The following is a 17,686-nucleotide window of genomic DNA, read 5'->3' as shown; positions in this document are numbered from 1 at the left end:
CTGTGCGAAGGGTTAGCCGTACCAGGATATGTATTGTAACAGTTTTTCTTCAGATTAATAAATATAAACACTTTGTTGTTCTATCTTCGGTTGTGAGTAAACGCAACCCTGATTAGAGAGTTGGGCCCGCTCTTCTGATCAGGTGCTGCGTGTTTCCTTTTTGTGTGTTGTTTTACTTGCTATATCTATTTCCTTATTGTTGTTGCAGATTACATGAATTGTTGTGAATGTCTTTTTAAATTTTGCAGTTCATTTCCATTACTATTACAGCGATGCTTTGATTTCTTAATCATGAACCCTTGGTTGATGTAGAGTGTAACCTTGCTCCTGCACACACCTTGCGCATTACCTTGAAAAGAGTACGCACCCGGATTGATGAATTAATGTAGGAAAAGGTTTGACAAATTGTTCATACCTAGACACCAACATGACCATTGCATACATCAAGCTAATAACTACACTTGCATATGGAACACGGGACATGCTCCCTTCCTCTTCTTATGTCTTGGGACACTATTCAGTAGATGACTTACACCTACATGAATAGGAACCTTCAACGGTTTACTATCCTGCATATTAAACCTCTGCAGTATTGTCTCAACATACTTCCTCTAGTTTAACCAGAGCTTCCTCTTTGCCCGATCTTGTTTAATTTCCATGCCCAAAATATAGTTTTCAGCACCGAGATCCTTCATGTCGAATGGATGTTTGGATGGAAGCTCGTCCTCACCATCTTGATTTTCTGTTGGCTGGCCCAATGTAGTTTGGCTGGCTTTGGAGGACAATTGGGTCTTCAATTATTTGATAATTTCTTTGTCATTTCCAATCAGCAACATATCATCCACATATAAGACCAGATAAATAACACAGTCACCAATTAATTTAAAATACACACAATGATCTGATTTTCTTCTAGTGAAGCCAAGTCCATGTATAAATGTATCAAATTTATGATACCACATCCTTGGTGACTGTTTTAACCCATACAAAGAATTTTTTAACCTGCATACCAGTTCTTTCTTACCCTTCACCGCAAAGCATTCAGGTTGCTTCATGTATATCTCTTCTTCCAGATCGCCATGAAGAAATTTTTTCTTCACATCCATCTATTCTACCTCAAAATCAAAAGCAACAGAAACATATAAAATTAATCTAATAGAAGCTACCTTAGATCCAAGAGAAAAATAGCACCAAAATCAATTCCCATCACCTGGGAATAACCTTTTTCTACCAACCGAGCTTTGTATTTATACACCTTTCCTTTTACATTCATGTTCTTCTTAAACACCCATTTTTCCTTCCAGCCGACAACTCCACCAGATCCCAAGCCTCATTTTTCTCCAAAGATGCCATTTCATCAACCATGGCCTGTTTCCAAATTTTTCCATTCTCTAAATCTATTGCCTCCCTAACAGTTATGGGATCGTCATCAGTAATAGATAAAGCAAAATTTGAACAGAAAGCAGATGGATTATCCATTTCTGGTTGTCTCCTTTCTCGAACTGATCTTCTCACGGCTAGAGTTTGTGGCTCTTCATCTTCTGATTCCTCTTCTGTTGTAGAGTATGATTCTTACTCCTTTAGCTCAAACTCTATCTTCTCAGTTTCCTTTGATAGGACTTCAAGTTTAATAACATATTTCACCTATCTAAACACCACATCTTGGTTGTACACAACCTTCATTGTTTTTGGGTTACAAAGCTTATAACCTTTTAAACCATCCTTATACCCAATAAACAAGCACCATTCAGATTTACTATCCAACTTAGTTATTTTTTCCTTTGGAACATGTACATATGCATCACATCTAAATACCCTCAGATGTGAAAGAAAGGTTTTCTTACCATTCCATACCTCATGTGGAGACTTATCCTCCAATGCTGATGAAAGTGATCTATTAACTAGGTAACATGCAGTCTCCACCGCTTCTGCCCAAAATTCTTGTCTTAACGTGGCACCACTGAGCATGATTCTTTCCTTTTCCATCAACGTCATGTTCATTCTTTCTGCAACTCCATTTTGTTGAGGTGTGTATGGAGTAGTATTTTGTCGTGCTATATTACACTTCTTACAAAACTCTTCAAATTCCTTCTTACGGAACTCTCCACCATTATCCGTCCTCGACACCTTTATCTTCTTCTCTGTCTGGTTTTCCACGAGAGCCTTAAATTCTTTAAACTTATCAAAGACTTCATATTTCTTCTTGAGGAAGTATATCCATGTATTCTGATGAGCCCCAAATTTTGGTAACATTTTGGGCTCATTTGGCCTACTTACCTTGCTCAACCCTTCATTTTTCATCACTTATGCATCATTTCTTAGTATATTCATGTTATTTGTAGGAAGGAGGGCAGTCACTATGCCTAGGTGGCTAATACATGTTTATTTCAGGTTTTTGACATTAAATGGAGCAAAACCACGCAGATGGAGGCAAGGAGACAGCCAAGGTGGCATTGTAGTTTTGTAGGAAGGTTGTCCACAGCCTTGAATGATCTTTCTCGTGATCTCCACCCCAACTCCAAGCTCCACTAATTTAGGAGGCCAGCTTGGCCCTCATAATGTATAAATATTGAGGCTGTAGCCTTCGATGGAAGATTTTGAACTTTTGAACCTTTGTTGCAAATTCTGAAGTACGAGCTACAGCTCTGTTTTGCTCTTTGTAAGCCATTTTTGGCATGTTGTTAGACTTTTGACTATGATCTTTTAATAAAAGGCAGGCAGATTTGAGTTCAATTCTGAGTTCTTAGAGGAGCTATAGCTCTCAGGTTTGGGCCCAACCTGAGAGCAATAGGCCTCCTTTCTTTGTATTGTTACTTGTCTTTCTTTTAACATTGCATTTCTTTCCTTTACATGCACTTGGAAAACACAGTTTGCTGAATTGACTGTTTCGGTTTGGTTATGTAGGTTAGTTTCATGAATGCAGTTGTTTTAGTAGTTCAGAATTAGCGTAGGGAGATTGAAGTTATGTTGAGTTCCAAAAAAAAAGGTTGAATGCATGCTCACTTTCACCTCTGTTTGGGGACCGGAAGTGTAGACTGTGCCAACTGCCAAAAACATTGTTTTACATATTCATGCAAGTATTGATGTAATGTTTTCAGTTGAAGAAGTGCCCATACGATTATATCTTGAGAAATGACTCTTTGTTTCAGCATCATGCACGATTTCCCTTTAACTTACATTGTTGTTCTTTGGTTCCTAATAAAACAGTTAGAATAGGTTGATGAACTTTCGTTTACATGCAAGATAAGGGTGATTTGTTTCATTTACACTGCGCAGCACCACTTCATCGTGTTCTTATCCTTCTAAGCCGTGCCTAAGCCACCTACTCATCCTCTGTTCAGCTCATTTGCCTTCCAACCCTTCTACTGTCCACGTTGCTCAATCTTTTTGACCTTCCATTACTACTACCCTCCTCTAGACCAACCAGCTTTGCACACATCTTCTCCATCCCATCACTCTGTCCATAAGCCATCACATGCTCCTCTCCTACCCCCTATCCTCCCACACAGCTCATTCACTCCTCCATCACCCAAAACTCCGATTGCAGAACATCCTGTAGAAGTTAGCAAACTTCCTGTAGAAATCCTGAACTTCCTGTAGAATCCCCTGCAGACATCCTGTAGAAGCTTGCAAACACGGTTGCCATGCATCTGAACGTTGTGAACTTCTCTGGGGTGATGTGAGGGATCCCTTAGACCCTCTTAGAGTCCTCCTGACCCTTTCCAAGCCTTCCTTCCCTTGATTTACCCCTGCACAGTCAAAAACCCAGTAAGAAGCACAGTCATAATAACTCCAACCACTTGAGCAAAAATACAAAAACATGTTCTCTTCAGTTGAAAGTAGTTCAGACACATGCATATCATCTCAATAGAAGTAATGACATCACTTTTAGAAGTTGCATTCCCACCATTGCACCAGAAGGATTAAGCTAGGTAGAATTAGGGTTTACTTGGGTTTCCATGCTCTGTTGGCTTTCAGTTTATTCTTGCAAAGTAGGTTAATTTCCTTTGAGATAGCTTTCATTCATCACTTAAAAATATTCTTCTGAGAACATATAGAAGTTGGCTTGAGCCCTAGTGGACTTGTGCCAGCTGACCAAGTGACAGCTGCGACAAGAGCTAGTACTTGTGCATACAGCACCGTCGCTTCCAAGTTTGTTACGAACTACCGGGTTGATAAAACTAGAGAAGGAAGCTCCAGGAGTTGTAGCATTATTGCTACAATACTGGAACCCACCATCTTTTTGGCGTCGTTGCCGGGGAAGCGTTAGAGTATTAGTAATTGTTGCTTTTCTTCTATTTTCCTACTCTCTTATTCCACTAAGTAGTTTATTTCATTTCCATTCTGCAAAAGTAGCATAGACATTTCTAGCTTTCGTAGATTAACATTTCAATTCTGCAATTCCATTTCTGCAAACGTAAATTAGCATTTCCATTCTGCAAGCGTAGACTAGCATCTTGATTCCTGCAATTTCATTTGAGCAAAGTAGATTAGTACTTTCTTGCTTTCATTTCACTTCTGCATTTTCCTTTCAGCAAAATAGATAGTTGTAGATCAATCTGTTTCAGTTTTGCAGGTACCAGAAAAAGCAAAAGCAATCAAAATTCTTTCCATTTCATGCCTCGTAGGAATCGAGATAAAACAGGCAAATTCTTACCCAACACCCCCACCACATCACTGAGTCACCCTTCTCTCTTCTTTGGTGATAGTGATCTTGAAGAACCTATAGGTGAACCTCCCGAGATATACGAAGATCCTATAGCAGAAGAAGAGTTAGAGACCATTCCATCTGAAGCTATGGCTGACAATAGGGAAGAAGATGAGAGAATAGAAGGTGCCTTCCCCATCCGAGAAACCAATGGAGACATGAAAATGAAGAACATTAGCCCCTCCGCTTTACCTCACTTCCATGGACTGACTACTGAAGATCCTGATACCTTCCTGTTTGAGTTTGTTGTCCTTTGTCGAACCTATGACTATACTGAAGATGAGCAGAAGCTGAAACTCTTCCCTTCAACTCTTAAGGATGCAGCATTACGCTGGTTCATGGGCTTACCTGGGAATAGTATCACCACTTGGGCTCAGATGCAGCAAGCTTTCAATACCAAGTACCGGGACTACTGTAGGTCCAAGGAAACCAAGGGAGAAATCTTTCGGATGACCATGGGAAATGATGAGTCCTTAGAGGATTATGAGGAAAGGTTCCAACTTAGCTATAAACGGGCCAGGTGCACACTTGACCCTGAATCCCTCAAGTTGGTCCTGCTCCGAGGAGTCCCTGAAGACCTCTTAGATACCCTTCACATGTTAGCTGGAGGAGATATTTACCAACTGCCTTATGAGGACATAAAGACTGTGTTTAGAAACCACTCTAGGGCAGCCCGGAAAAGAGGAAGAGGAAACCTCTTCTCAACTGGTACTCCCTTCTCCAAACATGAGTTTGCAAATCAATTAGAAGATCTCAAAAGTGAGGTGAGACAGACCATTGCCATGCAACTTGATGCATTCAGGATCCAGCAGAAGAAGGAAGAAGCTGAGAGGGCTTTGACTATCTTCTACCCTAGATGTACGAGGAGACACCCTAAGAACGAATGCCCATTACATTCGGTTGAGGTATGTTTCGTTTGTGAGGAGGACCATCCCACAAATCAATGTCCAACCTTACCTGGGCTTAAAGCCATGTACCAAGGGACAGAAGCCCCCACTGAACCTCTCTATTTCCTCAACCAAAGGAGGCCACAAGGACCTAGACCTTACCAGCAGGGGATGCAAGGGGCACCCCAAGATTATTACAGCCCCAACCAATCTACTCCTATGCCTTCCTGGGGTCCCCCTGCTCATCCTTCCTGGCCTGTGCCTCCTCCATGGTCTTATCCACCTCAGTACCACACTCAACCCACTACTCATTCATATCCCTCACATGCCCAGCCACAACCTCAGTGGAATGCACCTCAATCGCGGTGGAGGCCCTAATACAACACTCCTCCCGCCATTTTGCCTCCACCACCAGCTCAACCACAACCATTACCTCCTGCTCCTCCAAGGCAACCTCAAATGCCTGCTCAACCGAACCCGAACCCCAACAACAGACAGGCCCAGCAGGTATATACTAGGGAAACATCATGCCCTACCTATGTTGTGGAGATCCAGGAGATCAATCTTCGATCTGGAAAGACTCTTCCGGATCGCCAACCTCCTCCCCCAGAGGATGAGGAAGATAAACAGGAAAGTGAACCAAAGGCTATTCCACCCTTTCCTGAGAGACTAACAGCCACCACACAACCCAACCCAGAGGAGGATGAGCTTCTGGGAGAACTCAAGCAGTTGTGTGTGAAAATACCACTTCTTCAAGCCATCAAAGATGTACCGATATACAACAAACTGGTTAAGGAAAAGTGTTTCAGACACCCAGGCAGGCGAAAGAGAGATGCTTCAACCATCAATGTCTTAGGACAGCTGTCTGACCTTATGTTAGGACAAGTCATCTGCCCTAAGTATCTAGATCCTGGGAGTCCTGTAGTAGATGTCCACATCAATGGCACCATCATACCTCACACCTTGATTGATCTGGGGGCTGCCATTAATGTGATGACCAGGGATATTATGCTTAAACTCAACCTTCAGTGTTCCTTGAGGAAGACCTCGACAGTCCTGCAACTAGCAGATCGCTCCACCGTGACTCCCGAAGGGATTGTGGAGGATGTCTTGGTCTTTTTTGACTCTTGGGAATACCCTGCAGATTTCTTGGTTCTGCAACCAAAGGCAAAGCTTACTGGATATCCTCTTATTTTTGGAAGGCCTTGGTTAGCTACTTCAGATGCTTACATAAGCTGTCGTGCAGGAAACATGACCATGAAAAATGGTCCTATGTCCAAGCAGCTAGTCCTGTACCCTCCTGCCCAACCCTCCTTAGAGCATGACTTACCACTTTGGTTGGAGGAAGGAGAAGAGGATGAGGTGTACTCAGCACCTTTGTGCACCCTAGACACCACTAGAAGAGACCCCCCAACAGAGGATGACTTGATTGAAACCTTGATCCAGAATCCACCTCCCAGTGCACTATCCTTAGAGAAATTGGTGGAGGATGCCCAAGCCAGCACCTTAGTGGACCTTTGTACGACCAACCCTATCACTCCCAGAGTAAACAATGTGGAGTTCGGCCCTGAGAGAACGTTAAAGATCAGCTCCTCCCTATCTCCTTCCCAGGAAAAGGAGTTGTGTAGCTTGTTGGCCAGTCATCTAGATGCTTTTGCTTGGAGCTATAAGGAGATGAAAGGAGTCCATCCTTCGGTCTGTACCCATCACATATACATCAAAGAGGATTGTAAACCAGTTAGGCAACCCCAGAGGAGAATGAATCCAGCCCTTAAGGACATTGTCAAGGAAGAATTGCAAAAACTGTTGGATGCAGGATTCATCTACCCCATCTCGGATAGCGAATGGGTGTCCCCTCTGGTGTTGGTTCCCAAGAAAAATGGGAAGTGGAGAATCTGTGTGGACTACCGAGAACTGAACAAAGCTACCAAGAAAGACCATTTCCATCTACCTTTCATAGATCAAGTGTTGGATGGACTGGCAGGAAAGAAGTTCTTCTCTTTCCTAGATGGGTTTAGCGAGTACAACCAAATCCAAATTAGCCCGGAAGACCAAGATAAGACCACCTTCACTTGTCCTTGGGGTACCTTTGCCTACCGAGTTCTCCCCTTTGGTCTATGCAATGCCCCTGCTACCTTCCAGAGAGCCGTCTTGAGCATCTTCTCGGAGCTGGTCCATGATGCAGTGGAAATCTATATGGATGACTTCACTCCTTATGGGTCCAACTTCCAGGAAGCATTGTCCAATCTGGGAAAAGTCCTAACCAAATGCATTGAGATGAACCTGTCCCTTAGTCCTGAAAAATGTGAATTCTTGATGACTGAAGGGACCGTTCTAGGCCATACCATTTCTTGCCAAGGGTTGCAGGTGGATCCTAACAAAATTGCTCTCATCAAGAAGGTTCCACCTCCTCAAAAGGTAAGGGATGTGTGGAGTTTCTTAGGATTAGCAGGGTATTACAGGAGATTCATCAAAGACTTCAGCAAGCTAGCCTCGCCATTGTTTGGCCTTTTGGCAAAGGATGTGGAGTTTAAATGGACTGACGATTGTCAGAGGGCTCTGAATGAATTAAAGGACAAGTTGGTGTCTGCCCCAATCTTGAGAGGTCCAAACTGGGCCCTACCTTTCCACATCCACACTGATGCCTCGAACAAAGCCATAGGAGCAGCCTTAGGACAAGTGGAACAAAAACTTCCATATGCCATTTACTTTGTTAGCAAAAACTTATCCAAGGCTGAACTGAACTACACTGTAACCGAGAAAGAGTTTTTGGCTGTGGTCCATGCATTGAACAAGTTCCGACATTATATCACTGGCTATCAAACATTTGTACATACTGACCATGCTGCAATTAGATACTTAATGAATAAACCAGATGTGAATGATCGTATTATTAGATGGTTACTTTTGTTGCAGCAGTTTGATTTGACTATCGTTGACAAACCAGGTAAAGAAAATGTTGTTGCTGACTTTTTATCTAGATTGGATTTATCTGCAGATGAGGATGGAACAGTGGATGACCAGATGCCCGATGAACATCTGTTTGCTATTTCAGTACTCTCTCCATGGTTTGCTGATATAGCAAACTACCTTGTTTCAGCACAGTTCCCGCCGCACCTATCTTCAAGAGAGAAGAGCAGAATCATCAGAAAAAGTGCCTCGTTCACTTGGATCGGGGGCAACCTATTCAAGCTTGGCCCTTAACAAATCTTAAGGCGTTGTGTAAGGGAGGAGGAAGTCTTTGACATCCTCCTCACTTATCATGATGGGCCTTGTGGAGGACATTTTGCAGCAAAGAGGACTGCCTTCAAAATCCTGTAGGCAGGCTACTATTGGCCCACACTTCATCAAGATGTCAGAAGGTATATCAGCCAATGTGACCGATGCCAAAGAATGGGGAAACCGACTCAAAGGGATGAGATGCCTCTCCAACCTCAAGTGACTCTTGAGCCATTTGAGAAGTGGGGTATGGACTTTGTGGGTCCAATCAACCCTCCTTCGAGGCAAAGGTCTTACATCATTGTGTGCACTGACTACCTGACAAAGTGGGCAGAAACTAAGGCAATCAAAGAAGCAACATAAGAAAAGGTGGCTGAGTTCTTAAGGGAAAACATATTCTACAAGTTTGGCTACCCAAGAGAGCTAGTCACCGATCAAGGAAGACAGTTCACATCCAACTTAATTGAGGACCTACTAGCTCATCACAAGATCAAGCATAGGACTTCCACCCCCTATCACCCTCAAGAAAATGGGCAGGTGGAAGTCACCAATAGAGCATTGGAAGGGATCTTGACCAAGGTGGTGAGCAGCAGCAGAAAGGAATGGGAAAATCGCCTGGTTGAGGCCACATGGGCTTACAACACCACCTGGAAGACCACAACTGGCTTCACACCTTATGAGCTGGTCTATGGGAAGAAAGCTTTGTTGTCCATCGAATTTGAATACAACACTTTGAGGATGGCAGCTCAGCTGGACCTAGATCTCAGCCATGCACAACAAGAAAGGTTATTGCAGCTGAATGGATTGGATGAGCACCGAATGCAGGCCCTCCTTCACACAGAAGTGGTTCAACTACAGAGGAAGGTGTGGCATGACCAACACCTCAATGACAAACAATTTCAGCCAGGAGATTGGGCACTGTTGTATGATTCCAGGCATAAAGATTTCAAGGGGAAGCTGAGAACCAGATGGCTGGGACCATATGCAGTGGAGAAATGTCATGACAATGGATCTGTTCTCATTCGGACCATTGATGAAGAGGCCATCCCCATGCTTGTCAATGGGCATCGACTGAAGGTCTACAGGAAACCTCTCTCAAGACAAGAATTCATCAAAACTGTGGAGAAGTCAGTGCTGGTCATAGAGAAGGGTTCTGCCTCTGCTTTGGGCATACCCTGAAAGATCTAAAAAAAAAAAAGTAATAAAGATCCTTGGGTGAAAACCTTTTTGAGGCTCCCAAGGCAGGTGGTAGGGGTGAAAACCTCACTGAGGCGCCCCTATTGTCTTTCAAAAAAAAAAAAGGGAGATTTGAAAAAGATCCTTGAGTGAAAACCTCTCTGAGGCGCTTAAGGCAGATGGCAAGGGTGAAAACCTCATTGAGGCACCCCTGTTATCTTTCAAAAAAAAAAAAAGGGGGAAAGAGAAAAAAGAAAAAAAACAATAAGCAAAAGAAGACAGGGACAGCAAGTTTATAATGTGGAAATGCATGCAGGTTGCAGGTGTTCTATGAAGGAGAGGAGGTCTCTCAACTCAAAGTCAAGGATCCTTATCATGCTGCCAGGAGACCTCACCAGCACCTCCTCCAAGAATACTCATCTTCTCCAAGGTATGGGCACGATTTCATCATAGCTTAGTCTTCTACAGGAAGTTACAGACTTTCTACAGGAAGTACAGACTTTCTACAGGAAGTTCTGTATTTCTACAGGAAACTTCCTGTAGAAGTTTTGGACGGCCCAGAACTGATTATATGAGGAGATCTAACGACCAAGGTCCGGTATGAACGCATGCAAGCTACCAGTTTCTCCTTCACACACTGCTTTCACCTCTTTCTACCACCCCTGTCGACATGCAATGAAGATACCTGCACATTCAAAGCAGATCATTGAGTTATCAAGAGAAAGCAATTTTTTTTAAATGAAAAAACGCCGAGATGCCATACCATATCCATCCCAGCTATCCATGAGCTCTGTGAGCATGATCGTGAGGCCACTGTCTTCATCGTGCAGCATGCACCCGAGGAGGAAAAACTGCTACAGGACATCCTGCAGGAGTCCCGTAGCAGTTAAGCCAACTAGAGTGTACACCATTCAAGCGCCTGCAACATGCAATGAAAACGCAGGCACATGCAGCCGAATCATAAGATTCATCATCAGCGGCCTGTGAATAGGAACCTCCGGGCCTGTGCAATCAGCAGCAGCAAATAAATCCACTCATCGTCGTCCAAGAGCCTGAAAAATCGTGTTGCGGCCGCACAGGTAAGTGCCTCGACCCTTTCTTCCATCGAATTGCATGAATTTTACTTTGAAAATGTTTGCAAGTGTGAAGTGAATGGGTTGAGCGGTTGTATGGCCAATCGACTGGCCACGTCGACCAGTCAGATGGTCTAGTCGGATGGTAAACGGTGGTCGTGGCAAAAGGAACGGGCAGTGCACACGTGAGAGCCATCCAGTCGGGGAGAAATGAGTTGTAACAGAAATGACGGCGGCGGATCTGCGGGGAATGATGCGGCAGTAAGGGAACTTGCAGAAGAATGATGGTGTGACGTCGTCCAACGGTCCGGCAGGGACAGCTCACCCCCGCGCCACAGATTCCGCCGGATTCAAATCTAATCGGCTAGATTGCCACCCCATGCATTTATCATTCGCCGTTTGAAAGTTGAGTGAGCATCCGGATTCCTCTGAAGCTCGATACTCCAAGTCTTCGGCCGTTCGAACACCTGTTAAGCAGCACAGAGAGCGCAGACCCACTGCAGTATCCTCCAGAATGTGTGCGCTGCTTCTACAGGAAAGTTGTTTCTACAGGAAATTGGGTTCCTCACGTCAAAAGGTGGCGGATTAAAAAGGTAAGCCTGAACTCTCCATGCAATTGGTTTTGAGGGTGGCAGAATCGACGTCTACAGTCTGGTCGTAGAAAATTTTTGCAAATATTGTCTGTCGTTGCATGAATTGTCGTCCTACAGGATGTCAGTATAATTAAGCTGTGTTAAGGTCCTCGGGAGATAAGTTTCGTGAATTGTATGCATGACAGAGGCGTAATTCTACGCTCTGTCCCAGTAGGCCAATTTTCTTCCGCATTCGCCACCTCCAGCTAACGCAGCAATTTTTCACCATGCCGGGTGGGTTCATCAGAAGGGAACCAACCGATTCAACAAAGTTAAGAGAGAATCCTGAGGTGGTGGAGCTATTCACGCAAGCGCAATGGATGTCGTTCTGCGACAAGTTGCAGGGCTATGACGATGAGGTGGCAGAGGAGTTTTTGCAAGCTCTAAAACCGAAATCCAAGACACTGGCCACCGTCAACTTCAGGGGGCTGAGTCTCAGACTCACTCCACAATTCATCAGCCGAGTGACTGAGCTCCCAATGGGGTTACCATGGGATAAAGAAGAAAGGAAGTTGGGACAGTAGGCGAAGAAGGAATTCTTCCCCCCAGAGGAAGAATTCTCAGAAGACAAAAATGGGGTTCGTAGAACCAGCTTGCTGCCACTATGGAGTGAAGTTAGCCTCCAGATTATGAAGTACATCACCTGCAAAGGCCGGTTTAGCATTGTATACGGGTATCATTTTCGGTTACTCACTGAATTGAGGCATCAGATGGACCTTCCTGTGGAAAACAAACTGAGCATCCCCTATTTTCTACTACAGTCTATGATTGAGTGTGCCACTAAGTTGAAATAAGGCACACCAGACCAGGTAGCCCACCATGGGCTCATTAAACTCCTCGTGGAGGATGCGCTCCACACATACAAGGTTCCTCTCTCATGGGAAGCCTTCAGAAATTTGACCAAAGATGGAGATATAAGGATGTTGACCGAAGAGCTCGGTTCCTCCAGCAGTGAGGAGAAGGAGTCAGTGCCCGCAGGGAAGAAGGAAAAAGGTCAGAAACCCACGACCACGGTGCAGAAGAAAGAGCAAAAGAAGAAGCACGAGAAAAAGGATGCTAAAGAGAAGGATGACACACCCATGCTGACAGCCAGAGAAAAGAGATTGCAAGGCAGAGTGGACAAGGCTGAGCAGGTCCACATCAGCAAAGGCACCTCATCAGCACCCGCAACCAAGTCAAAAAGTGAAACACCCTCAGCAAAGCAATCTAAAGTGGTGCCACCTGTCTCTACAGGAAAACCGAAACCGGCTTCTACAGGAAGCCCGAAAATCACTGGAAAAGGGTCTTCTACAGGAAGCCCTGAAAAAGCAAAACCCAAGGAGAAGAAAGCTGACATTCTTGCAAGGGAGGCAGCAGCCGTGCTGGCCGCCCTCAGTACACCTCCTAAGCCAAAGGAGAAGAGAAAGAGGGAAGTCCCTCTATATTTTAAAGCTAGGAGAAGTGTGAGAATAAAGACGGGCAAGCCACAGCCTCCGTCCAGCAGCCCGATCACTATAGATGATGCCCCTACTTCGCCCAAGGAGAGGTCTCCCTCGAAGATATCGGTCACCTATGAGAGAGGGAGCCCGAAGAAGACTACTTGGCAAGATAGGCTGGACCAATTGGCCTCAAAAGCCCGGCTACAGGATGCTGAGGATGCTCTACAGGAAACTCTGGCCCGGCTTAAGGAGACAGAGAGGATGGAAGGAGAAGCACCCTCATCACCACCGAGGGAGGGCGAAGTAGAGCCACCCAAAGAGGTAGAAAAAGAGCACATTCCAGAGCCTAGTCCTCAGCCAAGTCTGAGTTCATATTACAACTTCTTAGAGGCTGGCAAAATTATACCTCAGAAATTCACTGTGCCACTGTTCTTTGCATTGGAGGAAGAGAGAGTACGTACACACACGTGGATGAAAATAGCCAAGTCAAAGGGTGTGGCGGACATAGGTCCCTTGCAAGAGCAACTCAAGGAGGCCAGAAGTGAATTAGCCATGGCTAAACACGTGGCCAATTGCCAAAGAGTGTTCCTACAGGAAGAAAACGAAAAGCTTAGATTGCAGCTACAGGAGCTGAGGACAGGAACAGGTACACCCTCCAATGACACCACAACAGAACAGCAAGGAAAAAAGGAACTGCAAACCGGTCTGGGAGAGTCAACCTTGCATCTACAGGAAGCAGAACAGCAAGCACAAATTGAGGTGCAAGCTCTTAGACAACAGCTGCAGCAGAAGGAGGCACAATTGGCCTGCATGGCCAGTTGGGCCATGGATGCTATACAGTGCAGACAGCCGGCCAAATCCTATGGCCTGTACCTGAAAGACCAATGGCTGCAGTTCCAAATCAATACCTTGGCGCAAAGAGGTATCTCCCAGCTCCAAGACCCGCAGCAATTTTCTGAATTATGCAGTACTAGTTCATCAGAGGATAAGGCCAAATTAGCGGAGTTCTACCTCCATAATTTGGCCCTGCCTAATGTAGTTTCATGGGATCCCAATACTGCCTTGGGAGATATGCAATTAATGGTGTTTGCCTCGTGATTGAACCATGAGGACAAAAGAGCAGCAAAAGAAAAATTGGTCATGAACCGAGAACTGAACGAGCCATTGCTCATTCGAGCAGAACCAGGGGATCCAGTTGCACTCATATCAGCACACCAACACTTGTCCACTGACCCTCAAGCTTCATTGAGATATATGGATCAACAGGCCCAGGCCATAGCGCATTTTGAGGACATGGAGAGACTGTTAGGGGAAAACTCTGTCCAAGCTTGCACCCGTAGATGGAATACATTGGCCCACAGTCTGAAAATCCGAGAGTATCATACCCCAACTCGGATGAGGGAAGCACTAGTACGGGTGCCCCTCTATAAGAAATCCATGCAAAACCTCCAGGCCAGCTGGATTGGCCTCAAGTTAAGCCCACCACTGCTGCTAGGACTGATGGAGGGCAGCACAGAAAAAGATGACAGTGAACAGTGGGAAGAGGTGAACAGGAAGGCTGGGTTTCATATCAGCAAGGAGGACACTACTACAGAGGCTTGGGATGTAAGGGTGGCAGTAAAGGCAATGAAGGATGAGGAGTTGGACTAGTTTCTCAAGGATGAGCAAATATTTTAGCTGGGGGGTGATGATGAGCCCCAAATTTTGGTAACATTTTGGGCTCATTTGGCCTACTTACCTTGCTCAACCCTTCATTTTTCATCACTTATGCATCATTTCTTAGTATATTCATGTTATTTGTAGGAAGGAGGGCAGTCACTATGCCTAGGTGGCTAATACATGTTTATTTCAAGTTTTTGACATTAAATGGAGCAAAACCACACAGATGGAGGCAAGGAGACAGCCAAGGTGGCATTGCGGTTTTGTAGGAAGGTCGTCCACAGCCTTGAATGATCTTCCTCGTGATCTCCACCCCAACTCCGAGCTCCAACAGCTGTCACCACCGAGCTAGAAGGCAGCCAAACGAAGTATTAAAGGAACATTAGTTCTCTTTTAGTTTGGCCAGCCAAGCTCCACTAATTTAGGAGGCCAGCTTGGCCCTCATAATGTATAAATATTGAGGCTGTAGCCTTCGATGGAAGATTTTGAACTTTTGAACCTTTGTTGCAAATTCTGAAGTACAAGCTATAGCTCTGTTTTGCTCTTTGTAAGCCATTTTTTGCATGTTGTTAGACTTTTGACTATGATCTTTTAATAAAAGGCAGGCAGATTTGAGTTCAATTCTGAGTTCTTAGAGGAGCTATAGCTCTCAGGTTTGGGCCCAACCTGAGAGCAATAGGCCTCCTTTCTTTGTATTGTTACTTGTCTTTCTTTTAGCATTGCATTTCTTTCCTTTACATGCACTTGGAAAACACAGTTTGCTGAGTTGACTGTTTCGGTTTGGTTATGTAGGTTAGTTTCATGAATGCAGTTGTTTCAGTAGTTCAGAATTAGCGTAGGGAGATTGAAGTTACGTTGAGTTCCAAAAAAGGTTGAATGCATGCTCACTTTCACCTCTGTTTGGGGACCGGAAGTGTAGACCGTGCCAACTGCCAAAAACATTGTTTTACATATTCATGCAAGTATTGATGTAATGTTTTCAGTTGAAGAAGTGCCCATACGATTATATCTTGAGCAATGACTCTTTGTTTCAGCATCATGCACGATTTCCCTTTAACTTACATTGTTGTTCTTTGGTTCCTAATAAAACAGTTAGAATAGGTTGATGAACTTTCGTTTACATGCAAGATAAGGGTGATTTGTTTCATTTACACTGCGCAGCACCACTTCATCGTTTTCTTATCCTTCTAACTCGTGCCTAAGCCACCTACTCATCCTCTGTTCAGCTCATTTGCCTTCCAACCCTTCTACTGTCCACGTTGCTCAATCTTTTTGACCTTCCATTACTACTACCCTCCTCTAGACTAACCAGCTTTGCACACATCTTCTCCATCCCATCACTCTGTCCATAAGCCATCACATGCTCCTCTCCTACCCCCCTATCCTCCCACACATCTCATTCACTCCTCCATCACCCAAAACTCCGATTGCAGAACATCCTGTAGAAGTTAGCAGACTTCCTGTAGAAATCCTGAACTTCCTGTAGAATCCCCTGCAGACATCCTGTAGAAGCTTGCAAACAAGGTTTCCATGCATCTGAACGTTGTGAACTTCTCTGGGGTGATGTGAGGGATCCCTTAGACCCTCTTAGAGTCCTCCTGACCCTTCCCAAGCCTTCCTTCCCTTGATTTACCCCTGCACAGTCAAAAACCCAGTAAGAAGCACAATCATAATAACTCCAACCACTTGAGCAAAAATACAAAAACATGTTCTCTTCAGTTGAAAGTAGTTCAGACACATGCATATCATCTCAATAGAAGTAATGACATCACTTTTAGAAGTTGCATTCCCACCATTGCACCAGAAGGATTAAGCTAGGTAGAATTAGGGTTTACTAGGGTTTCCATGTTCTGTTGGCTTTCAGTTTATTCTTGCAAAGTAGGTTAATTTCCTTTGAGATAGCTTTCGTTCATCACTTAAAAAGCTTCTTCTGAGAACATATAGAAGTTGGCTTGAGCCCTAGCGGACTTGTGCCAGCTGACCAAGTGACAGCTGCGACAAGAGCTAGTACTTGTGCATACAACACCGTCGCTTCCAAGTTTGTTACGAACTACCGGGTTGATAAAACTAGAGAAGGAAGCTCCAGGAGTTGTAGCATTATTGCTACAATACTGGAGCCCACCATATTCCTTGATAAGTCATATATAAATTATACATATTACACAAACTTACCCAGTGATGGAACCGACTCAGGTCCAAACACATCAATGTGCACAAGCTCTAATACCCTTTTCGCCCTCTTAGCACCAAAAGAGAAACTCACCCGATTCTGCTTCCCATATACACAATTTTCACAGAAATCAAAATCTAGAGAGCAATTATACATACCATTAGCATGAAGTATTCGAAGGCACTTCTCTCAAATATGTCCAAGCCCTTGATGCCATAACATGGTCTTTTCTCCGGAGACCACTAGATTTTCTGCTCCACTTTCAGGAACCACAGAACTGTTGGACCCATTAATAATTGTACTACCCAGAAGCTTGTATAGAGTTCCAATCCAAACTCCCCGCATCAATAACAATGCTCCCTGAACCATCTTGCAAGTATCTTTCTTGAACATTTTTTTTACACCTGCATCATCCATCTTGCTTACAGAAATCATATTTTTGGCTAATGCATGAATATGCAGGACACTCGGAAGTGTTCTAATCCTTACACCTTGCAACTCCAGCTTGACTTTTCCGCATCCAATGATTCTAGCCTTCCTATTATCTCCTAAGAATACATCACCACCATCATATTTATCATACTCGTAGAACCACTCCCTATGGGAAGTGAAGTGAAAGGATGCACCTGAGCCAATCAATCATGCCTCATGACCTACATGTGTACTTGAAAAAGAAACCAAGTACATATCCCCACCTTTATCTGGGGTGGTTTTCGCCTCTGCAAAAGGAGCATCATCAGATCC

The sequence above is a fragment of the Pinus tabuliformis genome, chromosome 4_2, assembly GCF_031772625.1.
Source record: "Pinus tabuliformis cultivar Carrire ecotype Pingquan chromosome 4_2, CPIR1, whole genome shotgun sequence".
Classification (NCBI taxonomy): Eukaryota; Viridiplantae; Streptophyta; class Pinopsida; order Pinales; family Pinaceae; genus Pinus; species Pinus tabuliformis.
Note: the sequence above shows the minus strand (reverse complement) of the source record.